General features: G+C 45.2%; 1 long non-coding RNA gene across 1 annotated transcript in view; it reads right to left on the reverse strand.

The window, feature by feature from the left end:
• Positions 1-658: 658 nt before the first annotated feature.
• LOC141372606 (uncharacterized) overlaps positions 659-12,625 on the reverse strand; it is a 36,401-nt gene continuing 24,434 nt past the window's right edge. Inside the window, exon 3 of the long non-coding RNA XR_012377919.1 lies at positions 659-752. This is a non-coding gene — a long non-coding RNA (uncharacterized lncRNA). The remainder of the gene's footprint in view (positions 753-12,625) is intronic.

A 12,625-nucleotide genomic window follows, 5' to 3' on the forward strand; every position in this document is an offset into this window, starting at 1 on the left:
TGCAGAGAAGAGCCTTAGAGAGAGAGCAAATCAAGAATTTCGGTTCAGTGAGAGTGGGGGTGAAAATACCACTTTGCCTTTGTTTCAAACAGTTGTTATTGTTGGTTATAAATTAACAAGCTGTTATGTCTCCTTCTCTGTTGATTCCACTTTTGTTGGTTAAATGCAGCTTTTATGATGTGGGTTCTTCTATGAGGGGTTTAACCTCACAAGGGCTGGGTCCTCGGGGGTAAATGTTCCTAGTTGAAATAAATGTTCTCGAGTGGTTCGCCTATGTGTCTCTGTCCATGGTTGGCTTTGAAGTGTGCGTGCTTTTTCAAGCACATCAGCAGGACTGTGGTGTATTTCATGAAACTGACCTTTTTCTTTGTGGTCTGTGGCTTAGCAGCCGCTCTTATTCTATAGCAAATGAAGAATGAGGACAGGCAAAAGGGACGTTTTCATGGTTGCTTGTCTCAGGATGTGAATAAGTATTCTAGGGCAGCTGAACACATTTTTGTCCACACAACAGGCTGACTGGCCTGAGTGCCAAATCTCCCTTGTATGGCATCATTTGCCTTTAATAAGAATACATTTTTACTTTTCATGCAATGTTTGGTATAGAAAACTGGGATGGGTAAACTGACTTTCTCTACTGCTTACCTGTAAATATTCCAGTTGGCTTTATAATATGATGTGAAAATAGTTTTCATTTGGTGATCTACTCCGTTAACAACTGCGTGGAGTGGCTTTGTTCAGAAGGATACAGAGACCTCAAAGAGATTCAGTGAAAAAGAAGGCTGTCATTGATTTATGTCTGTGTGGACATGGGTATGAGAAATGTAGCTTATGTGCTAACTCTCAGTGCACACTTACATGGCTCTTACTATCCCTAAGTGCCCATACATGAACTAATCGGATCCTCTCAACAAACGAAGGCACAGAGAGATCAGGTAACTTAACCAAGGCCACATAGCTGGGAAGTGGCTGGGGCAGGATTTGAATCCAGGGAGTCTAGTTTCAGAGTTTGGGTTCTGAACACTCGGTCAGACTGCCTCTCTGTGTATTTATTGTCCTGTTTGGATCAAGACAGACTACCTGGGTCAGTAAAGGACTTGCATTTTGTCCTGGCCTATGATCCAAGAAGGGGTCTTACCATCATGATCGCTACACAGCAGCTTCCTGCCCTATTGGCCTTCTTTCCTCCCAGGCTGATGAGCATTTTTAGGTGGGAACCTTGCAAAATGAGATGACTTTTTTAGACAGGGAAAGAGGAAGTCCCCAGGATGAACAGGTGCTCAGAACACATGTTGGTGACCATTTCACCCAGGTCTCTGAAATGCATAATGTCTAAAGGTGACAGGGAAAGGTGAAGACAGTGGTATAGTGTAAGGCCTTCCAAGCCCATCACTTGCCCTGCCTGTGCCTCTATCTACCATGTAGTTGACCCCTTTTTTTCCTCTTTTAAGTGACCATATGTTAAACGCTAACGGCATCTCTAATGGCATCCCTTCACCTTATGCTTATAACGGGTCCTAGAAGGTGTGAATTTATCTGCATTACACGGATGAGGAAGATTAAGAGGGAGTGTAAGAGGGAGACTGAGTAAATTTTATTTGACTCCAAAGTCCCTCTCAATGGAATCAGAAATTTTCGACTTCTTTTGTTGCTGCCTCTGCTACAGCCCAAGGTGTGTGAAAATCCCAGAACAGTGGCAATGGGGTCCCGGAAGTCCACCTGCCAGGCTCTTCTTCCCCATCCCACAGCTACCCCCAGACCCTCTCCTCTTAACACAGACCACATTTGGGAAACCACTGAAAGTCCCCCCCCGCCCCCCGCCCCAGTTCGGCAGCTTAAAATCCATCCCACCTGCTGTGGTTGACTGTAGCTCATGCCTCCTCTTGCTGGAAGACTTCTAGACCTGCAGCGCTTTGGGGGCAGGCCCCAGCCACTTAACCACGGGCTCCCCTTTTGACTTAATATGGAGATAGGGAAGGAAATACATCTTCCTTGTCTACAATTTTCCCAGACTTCTCCAGCACCAATTTGTTTTCAAATTTTGTTTTAATTTGTATGTCATATACTATTATTTTGAAAAGACTTGTTTAATTGTTACTCCCCCTTAAGTAATCAATGATAACTTTGGTATGGTTCCTTCCATACCTTTCTATATATATATTTTCCTGTTATTTAAAGAAATGGGAATAGAGGCACCTGGGTTGCTCAGTTGGTTGAGCATCCAATTCTTAGTTTCAGCTCAGATCATGATCTCAGGGTCAGGGGATTGAGCCCCGTGTGGGGCTCCATGCTCAGTGGGGAGTCTGCTCGGGATTCTCTCTCTCGCTCCCTCTGCCTCTCCCCCCACTCTCTCTCTCTCTCTCTCTCAAATAAATCTTTAAAAAATTAAAAAAAGAAATGGGAATTTTATTAGTACTACGACTTAAATTTTTAACTTCCAATATATTGTGATTATCACTCCAGATCATCACATATAAATTAAACTTATGATTTCCCATAGGATGGACATGCCAAAAACCTGATATTTTCAGATAAGAACTTGTCATACTGGCTACTGGAAGTCTAAGACCTAACATTTTTGGTCCACCTCTAACAAAATGTAGAGGATGCCATGCATTTGTTTGTTTGGGTTAAAAGCTAAATCAAGGGAAAGTGTGTGATAATAGATTTTAGTCCCTTTATTCAATAAAGATGATCCATATGAGAGGGTGTAGAGTGGTGCTGGGCAGATGCATGCATTCATTACCAAAGTCTGAAAGTATAATATCCTTTAGGTAAGTACAAAAGGACAAAGAAAGTAGAAGGAATATTAGCTTGCTTGGATTGGTTTTTATTCAGTGTATTTTAAAAGTAAGATGACTACCTTTTCTTAGATGTCTAAGGGAAATTGAAAGAAAGGAATTATTTCTCAATCACACACATGCTTCTATAGCTCAGTTGCCTATGAGTAAAATAAACCAAACCACACCAGGGTTACATTAGATATGAACTGTTCAGACTACAGTAGGCTATCACCTGGTCTTTGACTTGCTGTCCAATGATCGCAACTTCCCTACCCCCAAGAATGTCAATCCTTGCCCCTCTTTGGGCTGATTAGTAAAGCATTAGCCAGCTCTTACCCAACAGTGAAAATAGCTGCACTCCAGGTATTTGTTAGGCAGAGTAACCTCCAACCCCCTGACATTCGGGATCCATTGAAAACTTTGTTAATAGAAACCATGCTTATGCACAATTGTCTCAAGAATAATTAGTTCGTCTTCCCTCTCATTTGAAAGTCAAGTTCTATCCATGAACAGAAGAAAGCTATGTGCACAGACTAGGTTTATATTGTACCGTAACCCCCAGAAATGCTTTTGCTGAATTAGACTTTGGGGTATTCCATCAGCTTTCACCTTACATTAAGGACATTGTAAAAAGAACATTGTGGTTAATGTTTGGAGTTGAAAAGACCTGAGGGTTTTTTTTTTTTTTTTTTTTTAAGATTTATTTATTTGAGAGAGAGAGAGGGAGCGGGGGTAGGAGCAAAAGGAGAGGGAGAGAGAAACTCAGGCAGAGTCCCCACTGAGTGTAGAGCCCATCTCGGGGCTCAATCTCACCACCCTGAGATCACGACCTGAGCGGAAACCAAGAGTTGAACGCTTAACCGACTGCACCACCCAGGTGCCCCGAGAAGACCTTAGTTTTAATCCCAGCCCTGCCATCTGTTAACTATAAGACTTTGGGCCAGTCCTATCATTTTTCTGAGTCTCAGCTGCCTCATCTGTTAAATCGAAATAGAATAGCTCCTAGCTCATAGGCTGTTTGTCAAATTAAATGAGATCATCTGTGTTAAGTGCTGGCAATACAGGACTCAATTCATGTTCATACTTGAGCATGATTTTCACCAGAGCCCTCTGGACCCTCTGTGAATCATAAAGACTGATGTCCAGACCCACTGGACACTCTGGGCCAATAGGGTTATTCCCCAGTCTGCCCACCCACTTGTGCTCACACTAGCCAAGTTGTTTTGTTCCAAACACATTTATGTCAGTTGAACTTATCATAATAATATATTTTGATATTTATATTAAAATACTCCAAAAAGTATGACTGCCATTTATTTCAATAAAAATCAAGGAAAATATTTGGAAAAACTTCATAAAGCTGTGACCAAGAAAAATCGCTCTCAAAGTAGATACGGGTATAACAACTCTTTTAAAAATGGGGGAAAAACTATAAAAAACCTAGAAGAAATACACACTCAAAATGCTTCACAATTTGTTTAATGTCACATTCCAATTTAACTTCAAATCCTAGATGATGTATTGTGGATTTGACTTACAGAAGAAAGATGACACCATAACTCAAATCAGAGGATTCAGAATCAAAGAAAGGGCATTGCCCTGTGAAAAGATTGGGAAACAAACGTATATTCATCGGATTGATTTAAATAAAAGGTGTAAGGTGTGACTGTATCATGATGTTTTTATAAATATTGCCCCCACTTTAAGCAGTGTCGGGTTTTTTTGTTTTGTTTTTAAATCAATTAGTGAATTACTGTGCTCAGATCACTTCTACTATATTATTATCATTAACAGCATTTTTAAGACCCATGAGAGAAATCTCTTTCTGGTGCTGGAACAAATGGTGTTTTCCATGAAATGGAATGTTTTGGCTTAATGAATTTTGTAAATCAAATACTTCTTTTTTTCTCTAGAACCAAATTAGTGATCTACCACTTGCAAATGGAGACAGTTTGATGATACACACTTTGTACTAATCACATGGCTTGCTTCCCCCTCATTTCATTTTCCAGGATATTTTTCTAAGGTTTATGTTATTTTATGGAACTTTATGTATCCTTCAAGGTACTTATACAAAACCCATCACTGTTCTATTTCAAGCAGAGAGGGATTTAATACAGGGGATTCGGTGTTTACGCAGGATTTAAAGAGCTAGACGGTGGGCTCTAGGCTAGTCCTACAAGTATGCCTCCTGCAAACACTGCCGAACTGACCCACCAAAGGAGCTGCTATCTCCGGCACAGCCAGGAAATGAAGATCAGGAATTGTTGACTTCCAAAGCCCCCCTCAGAGCTGCAGTGCAGGGATGAGGACCTGGCTGTTGCTGAGTTGTGGCTACTGCCTTTCACACCTGGGAAGCTGGGGGCCAGACAAGGACACCACTGCAGGAAAACGTGTCCCCATGCCCATGTTGGCCCATTTTGGCCAATGGCAGCAGCTGGGGCGGGAGGGAAAAGATGGCCCTGCCTCACTGTCACCTGCTCCACCTCCCATAAGCACTTCAAACAGGTGGAATCTGATTCACAGCCAGAACCCTCGAATCAAGAGAGCTTAGGAAATCCTTGTAGCCAAGTACTCCGCAGGGCTGCAAATCACAGAAGAAGGTCTCAATGAATGCTGAGGGCCAATTCCCTCCACTACACTCTAAGTACTTTTGCGAGTCATCATGCATCCCTTCTGGTACAAGCTTGGGGGAATCTAATTAGAAAAATACTCCATCCCTTTACTGCCTTTTTTTTTTTAAGATTGTGTTTATTTATTTGAGAGAGCGAGAGAGAGAGAGTGAGCATGAGCAGTGGGAGGGGCAAAGGGAGAGGGAGGAGCAGACTCCCCACTGAGTGGGAAGCCCACCATGGGGCTCGATCCCAGGACCACGAGATCATGACCTGAGCCAAAGGCAGGCACCCAGCTGACTGAGCCACCCAGGTGCCCCTCCCTTTACTTTCTTAAGAGTAGCAAGTTCTCCCATGACATCATATCCAGTATACCTTCTCTTTCCGAGACAAATCTTGGAAGTGATATTTGAAGGAAAAAGGAGAAGACTCTAAGTTCCACCTCTTAGTAGCTGTGGGACACTAAACCACTTGAGGACCCAGTTTGCCCACTGAGAAAATGAGCAGAACAATATCGCCTGCCCTAACTAGTGTGGATAGTGTGGAGATCAAAAACGATAACACGTGAAGCATATTTGGTTTCCTCAACCTTGACTATGACGAGGATCTCAGCATTTTTGTCTCTAAAAGACAAGTCACATTTCTTTTTCCAAATCAAATTTTATCTGCTCCACACCCCCCATCCTACTAAACTGGCAGGAGATTAATCTTAAGTGTTCGCACAAAAAAAGAAAGAAAGAGAGAGAGAAAGAAAGAAAGAAAGAAAGAAAAAAAGAAAGAAAGAGAAAAAGAAAGAAAGAAAGAAGAAAGAAAGAAAGAAAGAAGAAAGAAAGAAAGAAAGAAAGAAAGAAAGAAAGAAAGAAAAGAAAGAAAGAAAAGGAACAATTTCAGTGATAGATGTGTGAATTCACTCAATAGTGAGAATCCTTCCACATTATACGTATATATCAAATCATCGCATTGTACGCTTTAAATATATCACAGTTTTATTTGTAAATTATACGTCAATAAAGCTGGGGAAAGAAAAGTCCCGCACGCTCCCCTGGAAGCCAGGCACGCTTGTGGCTTTGGTGCCATCTAGGGGACCTGACCTTCACCTTGGGTCTGGCTCTCTATGTTGGTTGAGGACTTGCCTCCCGCGGGCATGTGTGGTGGTGTGGAGCACAAGTCCTAGCTACTTGCTGTCCCACACAGTCCCTAGGCCCTGGGAGTCTCAGCAGCCTCCCCGGATACCCTGCTAGCGTCCCCTACAGGTGCCAGTTGCCGTCTTCCCCACACAGGGCAAACCCGCATGACGCCTTCTGTGAACAGCCCTTAGAAAGTGAAGGCGACAGAAGGGAGAGGATGTTGTCTTCTGGCAACATCTGCCTGTCACGCAAATTAATCTTTCCACAAATTACACCACCACATCCAAAAAAGAGTTTTTCCGCCTGTCAAGTGTTACATAAGCGCACAGAGTACAACTCAGGGCTCCACCGTTTGTCCAGTCTGGCTGTAGGCAGGTTCTAACAAGCGGCAGTGCGCCAGGCTGCAGGGAGCGCCCTGAAAACAACACCCTAGCAAATACAGAGCACCATTTTCATCTCTGTGTTTAGTGGATTTGTATTTATTCTAAAAGAAGTAGAGGGACATAATCGGGGAAACTTCTTCAGATCTGGTAAATCCCACCTAACTGTTACTTAGCACCTAGGTCACTTCCTATGGGTCATCTAAGCTCTGTGGGGGTTGAATTCACCACCTTTGAAACATCAGTGGTTTTCAAAATACTCAGGGAGCGTGAGGATGGTGGTGGGTGGGACTTTGAGTCTTCACCCTTGCTTTACCCAGAGCAGCCTGACATTTATCTGCCGTTCATATCTGGTTAGAAGAGAGAGTCCTCCTACTCAGAGCAAGAGGGAGGTTTTACAAACCACTGAACTGGTCGATCGCTGGGGTCTGTGATTCTGTGAATGCAGCAGGATCTGCTGAGAATGGGTGATGACCTTTCCCTCACATGCTGTTCTACCTAGGCCCTCTCCTAGACGCGAGCGATGACAGCTTCGGCCCCTGCCATCGGCTCGCATCCCAGAGATGTCACGTCAGCCCCGAACCCTCCTGGGGTGTGCACAGCTCCTTGGAGCACTTGAGTTGCCGATGCAATGCCTCCTAGCCTAGTGCTGCTGATTGCTTTCCCTTGCTTCCCCCGCCCCCACCCCGCCCGGTCTTGCCTTGGGCGGCACAAGTTTGAGGTGAATGAAACAAGACACAGTTGGGCAATTGCACACTGCCTTTCTTCTGCCTCAGCTGCAGCTTTGGCATTTCCCATATTAGCCCAGTGAAGCCTACCGCGCCAGAATCTGAGGCACTAGCTCCAAATTCACAGCACATAATAGTAATAAATCAATCATTCGCTATTACCCAGCAAACGTTTCCTGGGGACCTGCTCTGTATGAGGCGCAGGACTGGGCGCCGGGCATACAGTGATATGAAGGCAGAGCTAGGGCCTCAGGCAATGTAAGGGCTCTGGGGAAGGCAGATCATACAAGCACAATTTATTACGCTGGGACCACGGGAATACACAATACCTTGGGAGCACAGAGAAGGCAGTGATCAGCTTTGCCTGGGGAGGTAGAAAAGACGTTAGGGGGTCTGGAATAGAGCAGCTCCTCACTATCTGTTTAATGAGGGGATGTTTGAGAAAGACGGACTCTGGAGCTCGACTGCTTGGAATCGAACCCCAGTTCCCCCCTTCATCAGATGTGTGACTTCGGGCAAGTTAACTCAGCTCTCTGGGTCTCAGTTTTCCCATCTAAATAATGGGGCCACAAGCACTGGCCTTCCATCATAGGGTCGCTGCAAGGACTGAGGGCCAATAGAGGGAAGGTCTTTTGAGCTGTGTTGGGCACTCTGTAAATGCACTGTCTGGGCTTGCTCATCGCTGTGGAGGTCGGACTGGAGTCTGTTGGGTAGAGAGAGGAGGGAAAGATAGTGCACGGGATCCAGATTAACCACACAGGGTTTCCTTCCAGTAACTCACTGAGGGAAATCGCTCTTACTGGAATTAAAAAAAGGGGGGGGACATGGGATCCATAGTTTTCTGTGCCCGTCCCACCCCTTGGTCTCACGCTCTCCTCTTCCTCCTTCCTTCCTTCTCCTTTCCCTCCCTCCATCCTTCGTCTCTCTGGGGCATTCACCCCTTCCCTCCAGCTCGCTTCTGCCCTCTGAGATCAGCTCTTTTCCTCCCCGCCGACGCCCCTCCTGATTTCCCTGTATCTGGGTCCTCCTCCCCACCCCAAACAGCCTGGCTCTCTAAATATTCCTCCAAAAGCCTGAAAACCCAGATCCCCTTCCTGGGCCCCCCTTCTCCAGCAAGAAGCACATTAATAGGATTAGGACAGACCAGAACAAAGAAATAAATTTTTTTTCGTTACTATTGCTTCTCAGTGAAAAGTCCCAGTGGGCGCCCTTTGTTGCCAGCCCAGCCAGGCCTCTCTTGATGACATTTGGAGCTTGGGGTGGTCGGGGCTTTTGGCCTTCTAACTTTTTCCTGTCAAACACTCTAGCAGTTTTCAGAGTTTAAACGGCAATGGCAATAATCGACCTGGACAGCACCACCCCTGCTGGCGCCCTGAGGGGAATAAAGCCTAGATCCTCAGAAAGAACAAATTCGAGAGTTTACTACAGTCAGAAATTAATGCTCGGGCATGAAGAGTGAGCCCTGGAGCAGGTCACGGGACCCCCGAGAAGTCTGGCCTGGGCCAGAAACCGTTCGAGGTCCTCGGGTTGCAGCAGTGACAAGGCCGAAAAGGTCCCTGCTCTCCTGGGATCACTTTTTTTTTTTTTTTTAAGATTTTATTTATTTTTTTAGAAAGAGACACAGAGCAAGAGAGGGAACACAAGCAGGGGGAGTGGGAGAGGGAGTAGCAGGCTTCCCGCAGAGCAGGAAGCCCGATGCGGGGCTCAATCCCAGGACCCTGGGATCATGACCTGAGCCGAAGGCAGACGCCTAACAACGGAGCCACCCAGGCGCCCCTCCTAGGATCACTTCTAATGGGAGAGGTAGACCATAAACATGTAAAACCATGAACAAGACACTTCTAGGTAGTTGCAAGGGCTATAAAGAAAATAAAATCATTCATGAGACTATCTTGGTGGAGAAGGGATTGCTTTCGGTCACACAGTCAGAAAAGTCCTCCCTGAGAGGAGCTCTTTGAGCTGAATCCTCAATGACAAGAAGGAGCCACCATGTAAAGCCCTGGGGAAGGCCGAGTGCCAAAGACCCAGGCGGCAAGAGCTGGGAGGAAAAGGGTCCAGAGAGAGGGAGCGTAGGGACCCCGTGGGAAGGGTTGGATATGATGACACTGGGCAAGGAGGTAGGACTTGTAAGGCTTATGAGCCACATTTACAAGTCCCTTTGCAAGTCACAGAGACCGACTGGAAGATCATATCAGAAAAGGAATTTACTGAAAGGCGTTTAGGTAGGATTGCCAGGGACAGATTTGGAAGCGTGACAAGAGAAGGGGGGTGGCAGCTGGACACGGACAATGCTACCTCCGCTGCTGGCGCTGGTCCCTGGACCCTTCACTGGATGGTGACCAAGGTGCTGCAACCCGTCATCAGGACAATTCCCCGAGGTCACTGAAGCTCGTGCGTGGTGGGTCTATTAGGGTCCTTCACAGAACCAGAACCGATAGGATGGAGGACGTGTACGCATATGTGTGTATAGATAGATAAAGAGATTTATTATAAGGAATTGGCTTACATGATTATGAAGATTGAGAAGTACCAAGAGCTGCAGTTGGCATCCTAGAGACCCAGGAGAGCCAGTGGTGTAAGTTCCAGTCCCCAAGTTCCAGTTTGAAGGCAGGGAAAAGAAACCCTGCATCCCAGCTCAAAAACACTCAGGCAGAGTTAATTCTGCTTCACCACGCCTTTTGTTCTACTCAGGCCTTCAGTGATCGAATGGGGACACAAAAAGCCTGGAAAATGAGTATCTGAAGTGTTCTGGAGTGGGAAGTAGACTCTACCACCTATTGAAACCCCAAAATCGGGAATTTCCCAAATGTAGCAAGCAGGTTAGGATCCCGAATAACCAAAGAAATGACAGATATCCACTCTATCATGACAAGGGTTAGCTTTTTATTGGAGTGCGGTCAGAAGTCCTTGGAGGTCCTTAACAGGGAAAGTGGTGGGATCTGATTTATATTTGTCAAGGTTCACCCTGGCTGCCAGGTGGAGATGGAGCGTAAGGGGCAAGAGGGAAAATGGGAGGGCTACTGCAGGGTTCACGTAGCCCTGATCAGCGTGGTCGCAGTGAAGGCCCCAAGACATGGCTAGATTGAGGATTCAGTTTGGAGATGAAATGAGCAGCACTTGCTGACAGATTAGACATAAGGGATTGGGAAATGGGGATAAGCTGGGGTGACTCTAGTTTTTCAATGAAAAAATTGGGTGAATGGTGATATAAGTTATTGGGATGGGGAGTCTGGAAGGAAAAGAGGGGGATCAAGAGTTCATTTCTGCCATGTTAATTTTGACATGGAAGAGAAGCCTATGCATCATCCAGTCACACTATAAGGTAGAAAGAAGTTGGCAAGATGGGTTTTGGAGCCACTCAGCTTTGCTTTGACTTTTGGTTCTGCTAATAACTAGCTGTGTGAACTTGAGCAAGCTGTGTAACGTCTTTGACCTCCAGCATCCTTAATTATAAAACAGGGCTACGTGAGTTTCCAAGGGCTGCTATCACCAAGTACCACAAACTGGGTGGTTGGAAACTCCTGGAACCTAGAAGCTAAAAATCAAGATGTAGGCAAGTCTGGCCGGCCTCCCTCTGAAGGCTCTAGGGAAGAATTCTTCCTTGCCCCTTCCCAGTTTCTTGTGGTTGCAGGCAATCCTTGGGCATTCTCAGTCCTGCAGCTGCATCACTCCAGGCTCTGCCTCTAACGTCAAGTGTATTGTCTTCCCTGCTTTCTGTATGTCTTCACGTCTCTGTGTCCCTGTGTTCCATCTCCCTCTCCTTTCTCTTATAAAGACACCAGTCACTGGGTTAGAGGCCACCCTCATTCAGTATGACTTCATCTTAATTTGATTACATCTGCAAAGATCCTATTTTCCAAATAAGGCCACAATCACAGGTACCAGGGGCTAGTAATTCCACGTATCTTTTGGGGGGCATAACTTAACTCACAACAAAGCATACCATTTTCATTGTCTGGTATGCAATAATCTCTCCCATAGATGATTGCTTTTATTCTTTTTCTTCTCTTTGGTATGGACCCCGTGGGAAGTTGTTGTGGGGGGTGGCTCTGAATATATTGGTGGATGGCAGTGACAACACACATGCTTCCTTAGCATGGTAATTCTGGATCCTTAAGCATTAAGTAGACAGACTTTTCATAGCTCTATTGTTTCTGTATTTAATTGGCATATGAAAATGTTTGCATTGTATTGCAATCCAGCCAATAAGCATTTATAGGATAAATATTGCTTGCTTTATATATATGTGTGTGTGTGTGTGTGTGTATTTTTAAGATTTTATTTATTTATTTGAGAGAGAACGTGCACACGCACAAGCAGGGGGAGCAGCAGAGGGAGAGAGAGAAGCAGACTACTCCTCACTGAGCAGGGAACCTGGTGCAGGGCTCGATCCCAGGACCCTGGGATCATGACCTGGGCTAAAGGCAGTGGCTTAATCGACTGAGCCACCCAGGCGCCCTGAATTATATTGTTCTTATATTGCTACCTTCTTATGTTCCCTTTTGGGGTTCAGGTAGTATATATGTTCTCTACTGTTTAGCCCTACCCTCAGTGCCTAGAACAGGGCCTGGCCCATAGTAGGTGCTCAATGACTGAATTGATGAATGACAAGAAAAGTTACACAAGTGTCACAGACCTTGTATTTTCCCACATTTGAGGGATATTATAAATGACTTGTAAGTCATTGCAAATTCCACTTAGAGGAATCTGATTGCTAATTCCCCTTGTAGGGTTACTGGGGACACCCTTTTCATTAAACCTAGCTGGGCAGCTGGGATTGGAGTACTTCTCAGTAACCACTCAGAACGGGCTGTGGCAGGCTATTCGACCATTTATTCACTTATTTATAATACTTAATAACCTCAGAAACCATATCAACTGGTGTAAGCGCAGTGGAGGTATCCAATAAGCCAGTGCAATTTTGAAATCTTTTTATTTTGAAATAACTGCAAACTTAGAGAAATTATTCCAGAATCAAAATAGCACATAAAACACAGC

Source organism: Callorhinus ursinus, unplaced genomic scaffold (genome assembly GCF_003265705.2).
Source record: "Callorhinus ursinus isolate GAN/ISIS: 27379988/994484 unplaced genomic scaffold, GSC_fseal_2.0 scaffold4, whole genome shotgun sequence".
Taxonomy (NCBI): domain Eukaryota; kingdom Metazoa; phylum Chordata; class Mammalia; order Carnivora; family Otariidae; genus Callorhinus; species Callorhinus ursinus.